Source organism: Carettochelys insculpta, chromosome 2 (genome assembly GCF_033958435.1).
Source record: "Carettochelys insculpta isolate YL-2023 chromosome 2, ASM3395843v1, whole genome shotgun sequence".
NCBI lineage: Eukaryota > Metazoa > Chordata > Testudines > Carettochelyidae > Carettochelys > Carettochelys insculpta.
The window spans coordinates 44,714,089-44,731,082 of NC_134138.1; the positions used below are offsets into that span (position 1 = coordinate 44,714,089).

General features: G+C 46.2%; 1 protein-coding gene across 2 annotated transcripts in view; it reads left to right on the forward strand.

Annotated features, from left to right (window-relative positions):
• STK3 (serine/threonine kinase 3) overlaps window positions 1–16,994 on the forward strand; it is a 270,216-nt gene that overhangs the window by 6,675 nt on the left and 246,547 nt on the right. The gene's annotated exons all lie outside the window — the stretch shown is intronic.

Genomic DNA, 16,994 nt, shown 5'->3' on the forward strand with positions numbered 1-16,994 from the left:
ATGAATATACACACGTCCCTTTCCTAGGGACTGAAAAAACGAACCAAAATTTATACATGACAAAGCATGCGTGGTTGCTATGTGTTTCAGAGTAACTAAAGAAAAGGTAGATGGAAAGTACAGAGGATTACTTCCCTGGGATATGGTCTGAAAGTTACAGTGTACAGGGAGGTACATCAGCCAGCATGAGAAGTCCCATACCAAACCCAAATAAGAAAATAACCCGAGTGCATGTGACTAAACATTTTTGTTTCTACTTACATGTCTGTATGCCCAGATTTCTTTGCAATCTGGATATTTACTGACTCTTCCAAGGCTGCTCAGGCTTAAACCATCTCTGTGTCTCTCCTTCAGCCATAAAAGAAAGACACACTCAGCAGGTTTTTGGTTCATTTAAAAAAAAATCCCTCTCTTGTTCCCCCACCCCCTTGGCTTAGCTGGCTGCTTGGCAGCAGAGACCCCCATCCCCTCTGGGTTTAACCCTTTACAGACATTCATTCATGATCCTCAGGTATCTGTTTCCTTTCTCTTTTCCTCTGCTGTCCTGCTCAGCAGTGTGCACTTCCCAATTTGACCCTGTTTGCCATCTCCAAATAGTGGTGGGTGACATCTACATCCCATGTACCCCTATGGCAAATTCAGATAAAGAAAACATTCATTTGTGCAATGCTTAGAACTTTGGTTAGGGTTCTTGCTTTACAACAAGTAGACATTTACATTCCATGCCCATAAAGCAGCGTTTCACAAACTTTTCAGCATCACACTGCCCCCTTTTGATTTTTGAGAGAGCTTCATGTCCCCCACCTCTTAACCAAAAATTCAACTAATAATTTAAACACAAACTTGATATAAAAAATGTTATTTAGAATAAGTACAAATAGTTTTTCTTGGCCCAAAAATTTAATAAGAGTAATTTTAACAGCAGAAACAAAATGAATTTAGTGGGAGGGATGACGCTGCATTTTCTTCACAAGTTGGGGAAATCCTAGGTTTGAAAGATGAAAGTGTGCAGTGAGAACTGTTTTTTGACATCGTCGATTTCTTTTTCATTTTAATGCGAGTAAACACAAAGCTTTTTTTTCCAGAGGGGCATAATTACAAAAATGGAAGAATAATACGTAGCACGTCTTCCCCAGCTTTCAAGTACCTTGGGAAATATTTTATTCAAAATTCCTTCAAACTTGCGTGTTTGGAAATCTCGTGCACTTGAATCATATTGTTTTTGAGTGCTTGTTCTTGCAATGCTTCTGGCAATGTATTGACATCAACTTTGAATGAATGGATTCCTTACTAATTTATGAAGGGAGGTTGCCTGGAAAATAGTGGATAGCAGACTCAGTGGAGCTGTGCTACCCAGCCCCAAGACACATGCTAACTGCCAAAGCCTTAGTGTCCCCTACCTCCTGCTGGACCTTTACCCCTGCTGGGCTGACACCAGTCCGGCCACAGGCTGTGACAGCTGGTTCCAGCCCCATCCGGGACATGGCCTGGGCCCCACTGGCACCAGCTCTGCCCCAAATGGGCTGCTGGCATGGCCCCAGAGCTGCAGGTGTGGCCCCGGGCTCTGCAGAAACCAGCTGCAGACCTGGGTGGGTTGCCTGATGCTGTGCCAGCCCCATCCTAGTCCAGAGGCTGACTGTGGACCAGCTAGGCTAATAGCACAGTCCCCACCTTTGCGGACGCCTGGTGCAGCCCTAGCTGTCCAGATGCCTGAGCCCAGCACTAGCTGCCAGAGCTGCCCACCCACCTGATCCCTGCACTGCTAGAGCCACTCGCCCACCCACCAACCACTGGGGCCAGCTGCCTGCCTGCTTGCCTGCCAGCCGCCTGAGCTGCCCATCCAAACAATGGGTCAGTTGCCTGAGCCCACCACCCCAAGCCAGGGCCAGCTACCCGCCAGCCAGCCTAAGCTGGGGCTAGCCACTTGAGCCCTGCAGGACAGGGGCCAGCTGCTCAAGCCCCAGAAGCTGCTCAGTCGAGCCCCGCCCCTCCCCTCCCCTCCTTCAAAGCCAGGCACACAAGCCCCCTGCTCTTACCCCATCTCCCTCCCCTCCCCTCCCCTGAGCCAGGCTCCCCCAGCCCCCTATCTAACCCCATCCCCCCCCACTCCTTTGCAGGAGGCAGCTAGCTAAATGTGGGCCTTTGCCAGCAGTCTGCTTTTTATAGCAGCTGTGCCAGGTCACCCACATAAAATAGCAGGGGCTGGGAGCAAAGGCTGTCTCTTTCTTGGAGTAGGGGGAATGAAGGTGGGGAGACTGGGTTGCCTCATGCCCCCTGGAATTTCTTCATGCCCCCCCCCAGTTTGGGAAACCATGCCATAAAGCAACACAGGCACCATAAATGACAGCTTCTTGAAGCGGCTTTCTTGGAACCCATAATTTGAGGCAATTCTTGATTTCATCCTCAGAGACATGCACTATCCAGTACAAAAGGTGAATATAGCTTAATCACTTGTCAACAGCATCTGTACTGCAATTAAATTTAATGTTATTGGGGAAAGGAGGGGAAGTAAAGAAGTCCCCCCCCCCCCCATCCCCACAGTAGCATTTTTCTTCAGAAAGGGGAACAACACAAAAATGAAGATGCTAGTTCAAAGGTAACAGTTACAAGAGTTACAAGCTGCCCAGCAGGGCAAATATTTAAACACTAATGGAGCCTCAGACTAAATGCATATCACAATTTAAAACTCAAAACAGTAAAGAGGACCAAAAAAAAATCTCACTGTCTAAAGAGAGCAAAAACGGGTTGGGGCAAAAATGATGCACTTTAAAAACTGGAACTCAAATTCTACTCAGAATTCTACTAGAAACAAACCACACTCTGACACGTCAAGGTTAGAAGCATATAATTAGGCAGTCCAGAAAGGAATTTGAATAGCAACTAGCAAAAGATACAGAAACTAACAGCAGTCTTTATGAAGATTGTTAATCAGGTGTCTTACTTCTGAGGTACTTCAAAAAGGAGCAATTAAATAAGAGAAGATGTTTGTGGAGAAAGTAAATGTGTGTTTTTTGTATCTGTCTTTGCTGCATATCATGTGAGGGAAATGTCCACACCTGAGACATATTTTTAGGTGATGGATCTGTCCCAGATTGAGGTTTCAATAGAGGGTTTTGGAACAAATTGATAAATTACACAGTAATAAGTCACCAGGACCAGATGGGTTTCACCTGAGTGCAGAAGGAACTCGGGTATGAAACTTCATAAACATCTCCTAAATCATCCTCTAAACCAGAGCACTAGCAAAGAGGTAACCTTATTTATTTGAAAGCTCTAGAGGTAGCAGATACAAAAATACTCAAGATAGGGAAGTCGTGTAGACTGCAAAGAGTTACAAAAAGATCTCGTAAAACTGGGTGACTGGGCATCTAAATGGCAGGTAAAATTCAGTGTTGGTAAATGCAAAGTAATGCATATTGGGGAAAAACCTTAGTCCAACTATAAATACAAAATGATGAGGTCTAAGTTAGCTGTTACCCCTCAGGTCTTGGAGTGACTGAACGGTTCTCTGAAAACAACTGTGCAATGTGTAGTGGCAGTTAAGAAGCCAAAAGTGTTAGGAATCATGAAGTAGGGGGCAGATAATATAGAATATCCTAATGACACTACATAACTACTTGGTACACTTATATCTTGAATACAGGGTGCTGTTCTGATTAACCCTTCCATGCAACTTTTCCAGTTCCAATATAGCTTTAAAATGGGGCAATGAGGAAATAACTGGCATTTAGAACAGCTTTTGTATGAGCCACAATTCGTAAGACTAGGACTGTTCATCTTGGAACAGAGATGGCTCAGATATGATAGAAGTCTATAAAACCATGACGTGTGTCTATGTGCAGGGAAGTAGATGTTATTCACCCCTTCACTTTATGTAAGAATTAGGGGGGCTCTGGCTAAAATTAATTGGCAGCAGGTTTAAAATGAACTAATACCATCACTGACACACTGTCGTTGGACACTGAGCTAAATAGGAGGATTGGAAAAGTGGCCACAACTCTGTCCAGACTCAGCAAGAGAGTGTGGAATACCAACAAGCTGTACACTCTCACCAAAATGCAAGTCTACAGAGCCTGCATCCTCAGCACCCTCCTTTATGGCAGCAAGACTTGGACCCTGTATGCCCGCCAGGAAAAGAGGCTGAACGTCTTCCACTTGCGCTGCCTCAGGCGCATCCTTGGAATATCATGGAAGGACAGAGCAACCACCACCGCTGTCCTCGAGCAAGCTGGAATCCCAACCATGCACACCCTCCTCAGGCAGCGTCGGCTCCGCTGGCTTGGCCACGTCCACAGGATGAATGATGGAAGGATTCCAAAAGACATCCTGTATGGTGAGCTAGCCTCTGGCAAAAGACCTCCCGGACGCCCCCAGCTGCGTTACAAAGTTGTCTGCAAGAGAGACCTCAGAGAGGTAGACATCGAGCTGGACAACTGGGAAGAACTAGCAGACGACCGCAGCAGATGGAGGCAGGGGTTACACGAGGGCCTTCAGAAGGGCAAGATGAGGATCGGGCAAGATGAGGATCAGACAGCTAGCAGAGGAGAAGCGAGCGAACAGAAAGCACACTAAGGACTTGCCAGACACCCACTACATCTGCAAGAGATGCAGCAAGGACTGTCACTCTCGTGTGGCTCGTCTTAGTCACAGTGGACGCTGTAAATGAAGTCCTCAATTGAAACTATAAAGGGCGCGATCCATAGTCTAGGCAGACTGAAGGATGCCTACTACTATTTCACGCAACCCAGTCAGCCTCCAGATTTCTTGTAAAGGCTGAAAGTATAACTGGTTTCAGAAAAGAATTAGATACATTCAGGGAGGATAGATCTATCAGTTGCTATTAGCCAAGGTGGTCAGAGACACAACCCTATGATCTAGGTGTCCCAAAGCCTCAGATTGCTGGATCTGGATGCAATAATTGCCCTGTTCTGTTCCTTCATCTGAAGCAGCCAGCACAAGTCAATGTCAGAAGCCAAGAAGCTGGGCTAGATGGATCATTGATCTGACCCAATATGCCTATTCGTATGTAAAAAGTACGGCTCCCCTTTAACATGCATTTTTAAAATGTAAACAGAGAATACTTCAGGCAGGCATTGCAAAACCCAATATATTGTCCTCCTCTTTTTTTTTTCTCCATGACTGTGGAGGAGATGAAACAAACTCTAAGGCTGGGAATTTTTTTTCTTAATTTTTGTTGGAAGATTATGAGGACTAGCAGCACAGCTTTCCTCAGTGGTATAGCTAAATACTTCCTGGCATTCTGCCAATATTTTTGGATGGACCATGTTGGTGAACAACACCACAATGAACTTGTGTGACTTGCCTTTTTTTGAACGAGGCCATTCTATATGTCGTACGTAATTGCAGTGGGGTGAGTGCCCACTACTGCTAAGGCAGGCAAACAGGACAGTAACTTCCTCTACATCAAGAGTGCCGTTGCAGGGGGTATCAGAGAGGTAGCTGTGTTAGTCTGTGTCTTCAAGAACAACGAGAAGTCCTGTGTCACCTTATAGCCTAACAGATATTTTGGACCATAAGCTTTTATGGACAAAGACCCGCTTCATCAGATGCGTGTGTGTGAGGAGGGGGGAGGGGTATTTGAAGAGTGGGGTCCCAGTAAGAGGGAGGGCCAGAGCTGACAAGGTCTATTCAGTCAGGGTGGAAAAGGCCCGTTAGTAGTAGTATGTATGAAAAGAGGAAAAAGCAGTGTACTTGCTCTTCTTCCTCGGGGGAGCCAATGAGAGGACGGCTTGCTGGAGCATATAAGCAGCTGCCCTAGCAGAGCTGAGCTAGTTAAGTCCTGGCCAGGGAAGGGGCAGGACTATCTCCCAGGTAGGGCAAGCACCTTAACAAGAGCAGGCCTGGGCAGGCTAAAGGGGGCTAGGGAGAGGCTCAAGCCCGATGCTTGCCAGCCTGCTGGCCCTGCAATAGAGGGCCCAGAAGGTGCAAGGAGGCCATGGGGAAAGTGACCCAGGGAGCAAGGCACTCGAGGGGAGAGAAGAGGAGAACAAAACTAGGCTGCTGCCAGAGGGTCTCTGGGCTGGGACTCAGAGTAGTGGGCAGCCCTGAGTCCTTCCCCTTCCCCCTTGTACTGTACGCAGTCACACTGGGGTGGCCCCAATAAGCTGCAGTCTGCCCCTGATGTGAGGAGCTAGGCTAAGGCTGCAGTGGGCCACAGTGGTGGGTGCCCTGGAATGAACCAGGACTGCTGAATGCTGCCCCCGGGAGGGGACAAGGGACTACGAGAGTGGGCGCTGCCAGAAGGTAGCGTCCTGAAGAGGAGTCCATGCTGTAGATTGTACGATGGGAGCAGTGGTGGGCAACACACCAGCCAGAAGGGGGTGCCCTGCTGAGAACGAGCTAATTCCTGGATTAACTAGCAGGAGGCACCACGGTGGGGAGTTGCCTCTGTGACAGTCATCAAAAGTCAGGACAACTGAAAGGGGATGTAGACCAAGAGTGTGATTGATTTTTGGGAGGGTGGTGGTGGTAGGGGCAGCAGCCGTACATACAAGGATGTGGCTTGGTTTTCTTCTTGTTCCGCTATGGGGGAGCAAGGGGAAAGTATGCAGCTTGTGTGCATTCCTTGCTCTCCTGGCAGGTGAGAGGAGGGGTGGAGGAGTACTTCATGAGACCTGTGTACTTTTTCCTCACTCCCTGATAGTCAAGGGAACAGGAGGAAGAGGAAGTACACCACCTGAAATTGTGCTCTTCAGGTAGAGATTACTATCCTGTTTGTGCCTAAATTCACTATTAACCCTTCACATGAGCCTCTCCAAGGTTCAGCGAGACTTATTAGGTAGACCAGGAAAATAATTTCTAATCCTCTTCTACCCTTCTCTATCTCTAGCTGCCAAGGTACAATGGAATAGCTGCACAGTATCTCCTGCACACAGTTGTCCTGGCCAGAGGATGAGGTGGGGTGGCCATGCCAGGCCCTGTGCTTTTGGGGGCTACATGCCAGCTGCTCTATGCTATGGACAGGAGGAGGAAGGATTACCTGAGGCAGAGTGTTGGGGGGCAGGCGGCAACAGCAGAGGGTCATGTTCCTCCCGCTGTTGAGCATGAGGTGTGAGTAGCAGCCTGCTCTACTCTGCCATGGCCTCTCAACCAGCCAAGCCCCACTTCTCTGTGGCAGTGGGGAGTGGTCTCTGGTTCCCACTGCCCATGGAGGAGCAGAGCATAGTGGGCTGGGAGGGCATGGTGGAGTGGAATATGCTTCTGCTTGCGCTATTTGAGTACAGGTGGGAAGAGGCTGAGGCAGGGAGGTGACCCGTTGCTGCTGGTGGCACCCTGCCTCATGTAATCCCTAGCTGGAGTGGTTGGGCGGGAGTCAAGGCAGAGTGGGAGAGGGGTGTCTGCGAAAGGGTGGGGCCTGAAGCACAGTGCTGGGGGCAGGTGCCCTGGCCTGCTTCTTGCTGCACCCCTAGCCTTGGGTCAGGCCTGACTGCACAGGACAAAATTCCCAAGGCACATGCCAGTTACCACCTCTGAGTTTTCCCCAAGACTGCAAAGAATTTTGGGGAGGCTTAAAAAAATCTAACCACCCTCCACAGCAACATTTCCTGTAAACTGAGTGCCTAGGCAGCTGCCCAGGAGAGTTACAGGTGCCGTCCAGCTGATTGGCAGAGTGCCCCTAGATCACAGTATGTATCTTGTTTGATGCTGCCTCAGTGCACATAGCAAATTGTATCTTGCCCTTGAGTGGTAAAAAGTAGAGGGAACCTGGCCCCCAGAATTCAAACTTTTTTTTTTTTTTTTTTTTTAAAAAAGTACAGCACTTGCACTGGCCAGACCCTCTAGGATAGGTCTCTTGTCCGGGGTTGAATGGTTGTCAAATCGGAGACAATGAAAACAAGAAAAATAATAATGAAATGCCAATAGACATTGTTACAGTCCCCCAAAATCTGGAAAAATTTGGACTGGCAGTCAGTACCTCAGCGCTAACACAGACTCCGTTAAGCTGTCTAGGGAGACTGCTGTGACAAAGAACAACACTGCAGTTTCCAGGGACTGTATTGCTGTGGTAAAAGACCATACAGAAAGAGAAAAAGAAATGCAGAGGCAAGTCTGGGAGACAATATAAAGCCAAAATTCCCTTTTGCAGCAATTCTTACTATTATGGCAGGGGGCAAGACAATATTCTAAAACAGCACCTAGTCAAGTCATGCAGGCACTGGACAATGTGAACTAATGGGAGCTTGTGTTTCCTGTGAACCAAACACTGGGGCCTCCTAGGAGCAATTCATATGCTGTGGAGCTGGTTAGCAGAGCATCCATGGCCACCAATGTGTGTTTGTGTTGGACGTGCACATCTGTACATGCCTTGGTACATATAACAAAATTTATTCTGCCTCTGGATGGGGAAAAGAACAGAGGGAACATTCTTGGGAGCCAGAACATCTGCTTCCAAAAGCACGGCTGCCAGAGGCCATTGCCCTCCAGCCGCAGGTGACTAGTTCCCTAGTCTGAACACTTGGACATCTCGTAAAATTATTCATATTGAAGGGAATTCAGTGGTAATCAATTTTACAAACATTCTAACATCAAGTTGACAAAGACTCCATTAAAAAGAAATATAATGTAAGTGGGTTCTATTATCTTCTTACAGCTTTAGGGTTTGAAGAGGGAGGATGGACCTGTCTGTCCTGGTACTTGGCACAATGTATTCCTGGGGCTGTGTGTGTGTGGTGGGGGTGGGGGTGGGGGCGGGGGTACCATGCATGGTCACATGAGTCACTTCTGGCCAGATTTCACAACAGAATGTGGCCAGCAGCAGTCCTCTGACACTATTCAGGAGGGAAGGGATGGGAGCTGCTTCCAGCTGCGGGGGAGGAGGAGCTGGTGAAAGGCTAATATGGGAGAGCCCCACACCACTTACAGAAGCTTGTCCCTTCCTGCCTACACAGTGTCAAAAGGTGAATTTTTCCCGGCTGCTGTTGGCCACCAACATAACCAAACTGTATCCTGTCCCCTGTCTGCAGCATGGGCAAGAGGGGGTTAAACCCTAATGCTGCATGGTACACCTGAGTCCAAGAAGGCAGGGGTTTCAGTGATCCTAGCCAAAGAAGTGCCTTAGAAGAAAAGGGTGCCTAGCAGACAGAGCAGCCCCACAGTCCCTGGGAGCAGGACCTGGGGCTGGAGGCCGGTGAAGAGGGTACTAAAGTCCTGCCCAGGGAGGCTGCTGTGAAGTCTGCACATCTGGGGTAGGAATAGGCTTAAAATCGCTCCCTTCTGTGCTACTCCAGAGCTTAACTGAGGGGTGGACAGGCTTTCCTGTGCCAGCACAGTGTGTAGAGCTTTGGTGCATGCAAGGCTGGTCTCTTCCTGTCCAGTGCCCTGGGCTGTAGGGTCTTGGGCCAGAGCTCCAGAAAAGCCCAGGCAGTGGGGGAAGCAAGGGACTTCTGGCCAGGCAGTTGGCAAGCTCAGTGCTCTGGTCAGGGGCTGGTTCTCTGCCTAGCACTTGGAGAGGGATGTGCCCTGCTGGTGTGGGAGGATATAGTGAGTAGTGAAGGGGTGGAAGTGGGAAAGCAGGGGAAGGACAATGAGAGGAAGCATTGGTTAGCAGACACAACATGTAAGTAGCTGCTGCCTGGAACCAACCTGCACTCACCAACCACTAAAGCTCCTCCCAGATAGAAATAGGATGGGCATTGGGGCCCTGTTGGCTGAGCACTGGCACACAGCAGTGGCTGCACTGGTGCACCAACAGGGGGCACAGGCAGCCCCACAAGCTGCATCTTCATCCTACCTGCCCATCCCTACCTTCAGCTTTGGGATATCCTCTAATTACTGGTGCTGGGCAAGTGGCTTGTGAGGAGAGATCCAGCCAGCAGCAGGACCCACCAGTACTGATGAGGCAAGGACAGCAAATATGGGATAATTTGCCCACTCTTAAGAAAGAGCCTCCAGCGTTCCTACAGCCATGTGTTGCTATGGGTGGTGCACATTCACTTGGGCCTTTGTGCACACAACAAAGTTTATTCTGCCCATGAATGGAAGAATCAAGGGAACACTGCTTTATTTCCTTCATAATTAAAACCTGTCTTTTCACTTTTATTTCAGTGGAGGTGCATTTGTTTGTTACATAATTGCTTAATAAAAATGTCTAATTTAATTCATAAAGGGTTAACAGCTTATTTTACACAGAAAAAATGTGTGTTTTGTTTGAACTCATTCATAAGGCCTTACAAACAAATGCTGGCAAAGCCCAGGCCGAGTAGGGATTTCCACATTGTTGCACTTCTGCCCATAACACGGAACTGCACAAAAATCCCGCTATGGGGGCAGAGGTGGAAGTTAACAGCTGGATATATAGCTGCAGAATTGCAGACCTAAGACTCAAAATAAGAACAGTAAGCCCTCCTGACAAGATTGCAATGGCTGTGTGCATTTTGTATTAGGTACCTTGATGGCTATTCAGTCTGCTGAACAAGTCTCTCTAGACCTCAGCCTTGCATTTGTGAGGCTCTGGTTCTCTCTCTGTCGATTTCCCCCCACTCCTTTAAATATTGTTCGAAAGGTCGTGGGCTGCTACAGTCTTTGGGCCTTTTGTTTTCTGCTGCTTTCAAGCTAGTCCACAAATAGCTCTATCATTCCTGACATCTAAATGAATGCTCCAGGATCATTCTGCAACTGTTGGGGTACTAGTTAAACTGTTTCCTCCGCACTTTCTTTCCCGCCCAACTTGTGAATGGCTTCATTAACCATGGCATAAAATGGTAGGCCAAATCTCCCATGATAACCATGCCAATGGCCACATTTTATTGTCCACAGTGCTCCTGGTAGCAAACAGTCCTTGTCTCCTAGAACTGTGGGTCCTTCAGACCATTTAGATTTTAAGTCTGTAAATCCACCATGGGCGTTGGCAATCAACATTCCCTCTAATGTTTTCTATTCATGTGCAGAACAAATTTTTATGCGCAATGAGAAATGTGCAAATATACACCACCCATGGAAACAAAATGCCTAGCTGTGGGTGCCCTGCTAATCAGCTGGGTGGCATTTGAATCTCTCCTGAGCACCTGCACATGTGTACAGATTACAGGGAACATTAGGGGCAACCCCCGAGAACACACTGGAGAAATACCCCTTCCTGATAATGAATTCAGAGCTCTGATTTGGGGTAGAGGACTTATCAAAGTAATAGGCGAATGGTTCCTATCAGTTATTCCAGAAAATGTGGGAATTCCATGTGTGCGTTCCAAGCTTTATAACCCAGTGGAACAATACAGTTTACTGGGCTCTTAGAAGACATTAGGGGTAAAATACAGTAAACCCTCAATATAATGGACTAGTGGGGGTGGGGGGAGAAGGTTGTCTGTTATTACTGAAAGTCTCTTTTATGCGTGGGTTTACCTGTCCACCCACCCCGCTAGGGGGTGGAGGAGCCTGGGGCTAGGGGAGCCTTGCAGTGGGTGGGCAGTAAACCCTCACACTTAATGGACTTTCAGGAATACCGGACACGCCCCCATTAGTCTGTTAAATCAAGGGTTTGCTGTATTTTACCCCAAATGTCTTCTAAGAGCCCAGTAATCAGTGGAAATGTTGGTGATGCTGCTAGACAATATTGACCTGTGATCCAGCAAATCCTCTTGTTTGGTGCTGGTCTGGTCCCCAGGGTGCTGTAAGGTAGTCAAACCCATTAGCCAGACACCTAGTAGTAATTCGGAGTCCTTCCTATCTCTGGCTATTAGAGATATTTGCTAATAACAGTTCTGGATTGACCATATGCTGTTGTAGGCAACTTCATCCCAAGCTCAGTCTTGAAACAAATTAGGTTTCTGATCTCATTGTTCCTTTTAGAAGGCTGTTTAACTGTGGTTTTTAGCCACGTGGCCTGTCTCTTGTTCTGCACTTCTGCTTTTATTCTGCTGCTTGGCATAGATGGAAATTGCCTTTTCAAGTGTTGGATCAATGCCTCTGAGTAGCCTTTAATGTGTCTTTTTTGAATTGTTACATTCCAAGATTGCTTGCATTTTAATAAGAGGGTTGGTTAATGTTCTATATTCGTAACGCCCGCTCTTTAACGTGAAAGACTTTACAAACTCCCGTCTCTCCGCCTTTTTTTATTTTTTTGGTTTTTATCCAGGAAAATGTCATAGGTGACATATTTTCCAGAAGGTCCCAATGATCCTCCATACTTCATTTTTTTTTTTTTTTCTCCACATCCTCCATATGGAATACATTGTATATACAGTACTACAACACTAACCACTATCAAATAGAGGCATGCTTTTGTTCTTCTTCTATTATACTAGTCCCTTTGGCTTCAATATGTACTTCAAATTTCTATATAAATCTTTTGTATCAGAATTCCCAATAACTAAAAGGGCTGGGTAGGGATTCACGTGTTGCAGCTGTATTCCGCTGCCTCTCAGCAGCCATTCCTAAGTTACCACTTGTAGTCAGTGTTTATGGTCTGGTTGCTGTCTTCCTGCATCAAACAGGCATCTATACCTTCTGCTTCTAGCATGAGGTATCATTTAAGTGAGGACTGAGGCAGTTTTTGTTGTTGTTTTAAGTTAATTTATTAAGTAACAATACAATTCTGCTGCTGTAGTCAAGTCTGGCTGAATTCTGTCTTAGCCGCTGCAACTATTTTATAGTAACCGGACCATGTTGCCTCAGTGTAAATGCAAATTGGTTGCCAACTTTATGGTTACTGAGATGATGTGAAGGCATGGGGAACATGTGGTGCCTCAGAAGGCAAAGTGGGAGTGAAGCATTCTGCATGCATAGGTACTGTTGGAAGGATACTTGAAGGAAGAGTGGAGGCATAGGAAAGCCAGCCATGCCAACACCAGACTCTATTGTATCTTGCAGCCAGTGCAGGATTTAGAACACAGGCATGCTGGACAATGGAAGCACAGGTGGTGTTAGTGTATTCTCTGAAAAGCAAACATGATTTTGGAGTGGGAGGGCAAACAGGAAGAGGAACTTGACCAGAGAATAACACATCCTTTGACACTGGCCTTTGAACCTTTGTATTCAGTGGTGGTTAATGTTTTGTATACAAACCGTATGTATACATGTTATAGGATAACACGTAATAGATTTTTTTTGCAGAGGGGTAGCTGGCTTTTTGCTGTGAGTTGATTTGTTTGTTATTCTTGGAAAATGCCTTTGTGGCTGCTTTCAAAATGAAGATGATCTAGGATGTTGTGTACTAAGATTTTAATAGTGTTGCAAAATCTTACAATCACATACATGCTTCACTTCACACCAATCATATAATATAATATAAAATCACCGTAAAGGTTAAATGACATCTAGCCTGTATCAGATAGGTGGCTTATATGCCTGAAATAAAAGCAGATAATGAAATGATGAAATAGGCAGCTTCCTTCCCCTTCTTCAGCTAGTCCCAGGTTTCATTGGTTCACCTTCTGGTTGCCTGTACTAGGCCTGCAAACCAGAAGTGTCCAGATTCTATTCAAAAACACTTGCCCTTAGCCTTGTAGATGTGCTGATGCACCAGGTCATAGTCATATGGACAGCATTGCCATACAAATGGTTTTGCTGGCAGCACCGTTTTGCCATTAACCTGTCAAATGTACACTTAAGTGGCCTGCAGGCTGGACGCAATTCACCAGGGTTAGTTGTTGGTGGACTGCCAGACTCTTTATTTACCTGAGTGTCTGCAGGTATTTTCTGTTGGTCATAGTTCACCCTTCCAAGTCAATGGGAGCTGTGGGAAGTGGTTGTCTGGCCCTCGCCGATTCCCACAGTGCCCAGTGGCTGGTAATGATGAACTGCAGCCAATAGGAGCTCTGAGCAGCTATACCCATGAATGCTGAAGTAAATAAAGAGTCTGGTGGCCCACCAAGGGCTGACCATGGCAAATTGCATTAAGCTGGCGGGTTGCTTATTGCCCACCACTACTGTACCCTATCTTGCATCTGCTAAGCTTGTAATTGAACCTCTTTCACCAGGGCCACTGATGCGGGTTATAGTTTCATGAATCATGATGAGAGTGGGTACATGGAGTCTTCCAAAAAAAGAGTGGACACAAAGATCCCATTGAAATAATTACACTTTAGAGGGAATAGGGGCCTGCTTCTCTCAATATTGCAATGCCAGCTGTCTTTAGCACACTGTAGTCATGAGGCTTTTCCATACTTGGCACATTAGAGTTTCTGAACTTGCTTGTCCAGGCCCTACAGAATGATGGAGTGGTACCCTTTGCAACTGACACATTTATTTGTTTTTGGTGAGTATCAAACTGTGGGCATGGTTTTGATACCTTTTCCTCTGAAGGCCAGCTATGTTAGCAACATTTCTTCTGCCCATCAGTGGGGCGGAGGAGGGTGGTGGTGGTAAACATCCATTACCATAATGCCAACAGTTGACTTGCCAACACCAGACTGGTTTGCAGCACCTGTAATAGTCTGGGGCTGCCAGCTTCCAGAAGACAATAGCAACCTATTTCTACACGTGCATATTCTCTCTCAGATGAGTGCTTGGATAGCAAAGTGTCAAGGAAATCTGTTCAGAGCTCCATAAAGGTCTGTTTCCTTATGAGGAAATTCCGGCATTATAATTCGTCCTCCTGTGTCTGCATGACAATGTGATCTTTCCACACTATGCTAGCTCTTTTGCATCAGAAGCAACTATCTACTCATGGGGATTCTATGCCAGTGGCAGCATTCATGTCTGTCCAGTCTGCCCTCAATAAATTACCTCTGTATTCCAAGCCTGGCATTTCAGAAAATGTTCATGATAAGCCGTTCAGGGTTTCATCGACAATCTGTTCAATTCCATAAACAATTCATCAGCAAATGAGAGATGCTCCTCTAACATACATGTGGTTGCCTGCCTGTTAGAATGAGCAGAAGCGAGGAACACACAGAGCCAAAAGACTCTCAATTAAATATGATATTGGATTACGTGCATTTCTATATAGGGATCTGAAAAGGTTGGACCAATTCTCCCACAGTACGGCATGTTACAGACCAGTTCCTAGAGCAGTACCAGCTGTTCTCTTGCTAAGAAAATGGTGTTGCACCACAAATCATAGTTCCAAATATTTACCTGGCATGCCAAAATGGAGGCAGATAAACATCTGGTGAGTGTCTGGTCATGCAGTGAGGTAGGTTTGCCTGGTTCACATGAGCACAAGCCAGAACACAGATATGTACAGTTACAGTTTGTGAGGCAGGGTGAGTTCACAGAAAGTGTGCCACTGTCTACTGTTGTGAAGGGTGTGAAGAACCTTGAACTTCCTGTTGAGGATTGACACTTTTATTGATCACTACCTAAGAGCACCTTCTATTCCAGATTGACTGTTTAATAAACATATAAAGTTGTATTTATAGTTGACAGGTTTTGCAAACCTCTCTATTGAGGTATATGATAAGAGGTTGTGAATAATACTCATTTATAAAGAATCTTTTAGAACAGCAGGTATTTAGTGGTCTGATTCTTCATCCTTTACTCATGTGAGTAGTTCATTGATTTCCATGGGACATGAAAGGGCTTCAGGATCAAGCCTTCATAAAACAAAACAAAACTGCCTGGTCACTTAAGTAATACTCTCTCAGTAAACATAGTCCAGAAAACAAGTACAGTAGAGTATATCTAATTAGATATAGTTTATTAAGCAAGTGGATTTTTTCAGTGATTTTTCTTTACTTTTGTGTCTTTATTTTATGGCTACTATATTGGTTAATTGTGGGGTTTTAATTTCTTGATTAGGAAGCTTTTTGTAACTGAGCTGAAATTTTCCACATTGGGCTTCTCTCTCAGGCTGGGCCCTGTTGGAGAAACACAGGGAAGAAATGATTCCTCTATGTTTGAGAATCAGGCTGGGGAAAATACATTGCCGTGTCCGTGTTTTATGTAGGGGCGTTAAAATGGTTAACCAGTTAAACACTGGTGCTTAACCAGCTAACTGTTTAACTTAGGCCCTGCCACCTGGCCTGTTGTGACTGTGGGGTGCAGCCACTGCTGTGAGGTCCCACTGCTGGTCCTGCTGTGTTTCTCGGGATCGTGCTGCTGAGTCCACTGGCCCTTTTGCAGCTGTGCTGCTATGGCCTGGCGTGGTTTTCCAGTGCTGTAGTTCACTGGAAAAGGCCCATTAACCAGTAAGGATACCGGTAAGCCTAACTGTTTAGCATCCCTAGTTGTATATCGGGGTGGAGAGCTTCTGGTGCACTGGCTGGATATGGTTCTTCTTCAGGGTTAGCTGCTGGAAGGCTGTCAGATAGGTTGTTTACCTGAGTGTCTGCAGGCACACGGCCCTGCAGCTCCCAGTGACTGTGGTTTGCTATCCCCAGACAAGGGGAGTTGCAGGAGGTGGTGCGGGATGGGCTGAGGTAAACAAACTGTCTGGCAGCCCACCAGTGGCCAACCCTGCAAAACCACATGCAGCCTGTGGGTTGCAGGTTCCCTACTCATATTTTTTGTGTGCATATATTACTGTTTTTCTGTTACCTTGCACCTCCATGGTTTTGAGTAGGGTCTTGAAATTTTGGTAGGAGGACCACTTTTGTGTCATAGATATATCTTTTTGGTGTTCTGGGGGAAGATGTGCAAATTTGGCCAAGTTAATGAACCTTTGAAAAATGTGCTTGCACATTGTTCTGTGAAGTTTTGTTAGAGTTTGTCAGCTAAATTTCCTGAAGATTGCCTGCATTGAGCCTGTTGGGGTGGATTGATTTAAATCAAGGTACTTTAAAGGATTGATTTAAATCACCAGAAATGATTTAAACCAAGTTACCAAAAAAAGCCAAGTCTGACTGTGCTGAGAGTGTGCTTAATTTTGGAGTAAGCCCCATTAAACTCCCTGTCACTTCTGTTTTTTCTGGAAAATGTATAGAATGTGGTTCCCTTTGAAAAGCTGATTTATGCTTTCCAAAATCGGGGGCATGTATTCTGTAGTGTTACATTAAAATAAAACTCAGTGGCAACTAGGAACTCTAGGTTTCTCTTATTGTAGCTTTCTGAATTGTATGCTTGAATCATGGGTTCCAAACCTAGTTAACTAATCAAAT